Source organism: Bos taurus, chromosome 21 (assembly GCF_002263795.3).
Source record: "Bos taurus isolate L1 Dominette 01449 registration number 42190680 breed Hereford chromosome 21, ARS-UCD2.0, whole genome shotgun sequence".
Lineage (NCBI taxonomy): Eukaryota > Metazoa > Chordata > Mammalia > Artiodactyla > Bovidae > Bos > Bos taurus.
The window spans coordinates 59,792,648-59,796,034 of record NC_037348.1 but is presented as its reverse complement, the minus strand read 5'-3'; the positions used below and the strand labels follow the sequence as shown (position 1 = coordinate 59,796,034).

Here is a 3,387-nt window from a genome sequence, read left to right as displayed (position 1 = left end):
GGCAATGATACGAAAGGGTCAGAATTTGGGCTGAAGGAAGGAGAAATTCTAATTGCTCAGAGGCCGGAAAGAAAAGGAAGTAGGGAAAAAGAAGTGAGAATTAAAAAGGGGCCATCTTTCGACTTTTACGACTGTTACGGGTTGAATTGTGTTCACCATGAAAGTTGTATTGAAGTCTGAACCCCAGTATCTCAGAATGTGACCTTATGTGGAGATAGAGGCTCTTTTTAAAAAATTGATATGGGACTTCCCTGGTGGTCCAGTGGCTAAGACTCTGCACTGCCAAGACCAGGGGACATTCCTGGTGGACTAGTTGCTAAGACTCCACACTGCCAATGCAGGGGGCCCAGGTTCGATCCCTGGTCAGGGAACTAGATCCCACATGTCACAGCTAAAAGATCCTGCATGCCTCAACTAAGACCCAGGACAGCACCCCCCCACAAAAAAAAATGTAAATTTTTTTTAAAAGTTATGATGTTAAAAAGTTGATGTGCAATTGACACATAACATTGTGTTAGTTTTAAGTGTTCAGTTCAGTTGCTCAGTTGTGTCCGACTCTTTGCTACCCCATGGACTGCAGCATGCCAGGCTTCCCTATCCATCACCAACTCCCAGAGCTTGCTCAAATTCAGGTCCTTTGAATCAGTGATGCCATCCAACCATCTCATCCTCTGTCATCCCCTTCTCCATGAGTCCTTCCAATGAATATTCAGGACTGATTTTCTTTCAACATGTGTATATGGGAAAATGATCACCAAAATAAGGTTAATTACCATGCATCACCACACATTATCAAAAAAAATTTTCCCTGTAACGTTAACTTCTAAGATCAACTTTCTCAGCAACTTTCAAATGTACAATATAGTATTGTTAACTGTAGCTGTGGTGTTGGAGAAGACTCTTGAGAGTCCCTTGGACTGTAAGGAGATCAAACCAGTCAACCCTAAAGGAAATCAGTCCTAAATATTCATTGGAAGGATGCTGAAGCTGAGGCTCCAATACTTTGGCCACCTGATGCAAAGAACTGACTCATTGGAAAAGACCCTGATGCTGGGAAAGATTGAAGGTGGGATAAAGGGATGCCAGAGGATGAGATAGTTGGATGGCATCACTGACTCAATGGACATGGGTTTGAGCAAACTCTGGGAGTTGGTGATGGACAGGGAAGCCTGGCATGCTGCAGTCCATGGGGTCCCAAAGAATCAGACACGACTAAGCGACTGACCTGAACTGAACTGTAGTCACCAGGCTGTACATTACATCCTCAGAACTCACTTATAACTGGACGTCTGTATATTTTGACCTACTTCGCCCAGTTCCTCCACCTCCTTCCCTCTCCTGCCTCTGGTAACCACAAATCTGTTCTTTGTAAGTTTGGGGGCTTTTTAGATTCCACATTTAAGTGAAAGTCATTCAGTTGTGTCTGACTCTGTGCGACCCCATGGACTGCAGCATGCCAGGCTTCCTTGTCCATCACCAACTCTCTTTGAGCTTGCTCAAACTCACGTCCATTGAAAAATGTCCATCTTCATTATAATGGAGAGAGGGTCTTTATATAGAGATAATCAAGTTAAGATGAAGTCATTAGGGTGGGTCCTAATCCAGTTCGCATGCTCAGTAGTTCAGTTGGGTCCAACTCTTTGAGACCCCATGGACTATAGCCTGCCAGGCTCCTCTGTCCATGGGATTATCCTGCCAAGAACACTGGAGTGGGTTGCCATTTCCTTCTCCTTACTGAACAGGGGGTGTGTCAAACATGTGCTGAACAAGAATACACCTCATTTGCTTGGTCCCCAATCCTTATAAATGCTGTCACTTTTGTCATTATCATCATCATGGATGGGTTGATCAACTTGCACAACAAGTGGAAGAGTTAGGATTTGAATCCGGGTAGTCTGATCCAATGCTTACACACTAACATCATTTTATATCTTCCCCACCATCGACTTCAGCTCTGTTCAGAGTGTTGAGTCATGACAAAAACAGAGCATTTAATTATTCTAGAAGACACAGTATCCAGTATGACTGTGTCCTCACAAAAAGGGGAAATTTGGACGGTGAGATAGCCAGGCACAGGAGGAAGCTGGTGTGAAGACACAGGGGGAGAAGGCGGTGGGAGGAGGGAAGATTGGAGTGATCAAAGGCCAGGAAGAGGCTCTCTGAGAGAGAAGAGATTTTGGTTAAGCCCTCCAGCCTGTGCCACCTTGTTCTGGTACCTAGGAAATGAAGACAGCAAATTATGAAATCAGGGTTGAAGGGTGATGGGAAGGGGCAATAAATGCCCAGTGTGGGCAGCATGGGCCCTGGGTAAGAAGGGGTCTCGGGTTCTGCAAGAGAAGCCCCAGGAAACATTCCCACAGGGTCACTCTCTGTCTGCTGCAGTTCCCTGGCCTCCTCACACAGTTCCCTCTGCCAAGGAATGTTCCCCATAGCTTCACATCCTCCCCGTCTCTTAAGACAGAGCCCTGCGGTGAGATATTTCCTTATTCCAGCCTCTTTGAGACTCATCAGAAAGTCTTGATCTGTCTTCCCGTTGCCAAGCATTGGGTGGATGCAACTTTCGGGAAGCACCATTTTCTGTCCCCCTCACTTGACACGTGGAGGCCCACCTGCTGGCCCTCCTTTCTGCTGCCCACCTGAGCCCCTCTCCCGCTCTGCCCCATCCCTGGACAAAGCGCCCGGCACACGGGAGCACCCAAGCACGCCTTGGCTGGACTCAGTCTGGTTCCTCATCTGTCACTCGCATAACGTCAGGAGCAGCAAGCCCAGACAATGATGTTTTTATACTTCTCAAAACTGCTTTCAGTGTCTCGTTAAGTAATTGCATGCTTAATATTGCTGGGAAATAGTCTCTAAATGCCAGAGTGGGAGAAAGCAGTTTTCAGAGTACAGGAAATGATACAGGTTTTTTTTTTTTTTTTTTTTTTTGCTCAAGCCTCCAGCTCACTTCTAAATGGAGAAACAGAATATTCCCAAATCCATAAAAAAAAAAAAAAATTTGATAGATAACACAGATGTTCCTTACTTTACAAAATAGACTGTCCTGGCAATATTGGGTGTAAATCAAATTTCTTAAAATCGAATTACATTGAAAATGCACCCTGGGAATGTGCTTTTAAAAGAAATCCTGCAACGAATTCTTTTGTAAATCAAAGAGACACTCATTCATTTGGTCATTCCGTCGTTTATTTATTCCAGCAGTCCTCAGCTCTGGCCAAACATCAGAATCACCTGGGGAGCTTTTAAAAAATATACCATATTGAGGCTCCACCCCTAGAGGCTTCCTTTTAATTGGTCTGGGGGTGGGGCCCAGGTCTCAGTATTTTTAAAAACTCCCAGAAGATTCTGATGTGCGGCCAGGCTCGAGAACCACTGGTTTATTCAATA

At 45.1% G+C, this 3,387-nt stretch overlaps 1 non-coding gene across 1 annotated transcript; it reads left to right on the top strand.

Moving 5' to 3' along the window:
• Positions 1–248: 248 nt before the first annotated feature.
• TRNAG-GCC (transfer RNA glycine (anticodon GCC)) lies at positions 249–371 on the top strand. The gene is made up of 2 exons: positions 249–285; positions 336–371. It is a non-coding gene; the product is annotated as a tRNA-Gly (tRNA).
• The last annotated feature ends 3,016 nt before the right edge of the window (positions 372–3,387 follow it).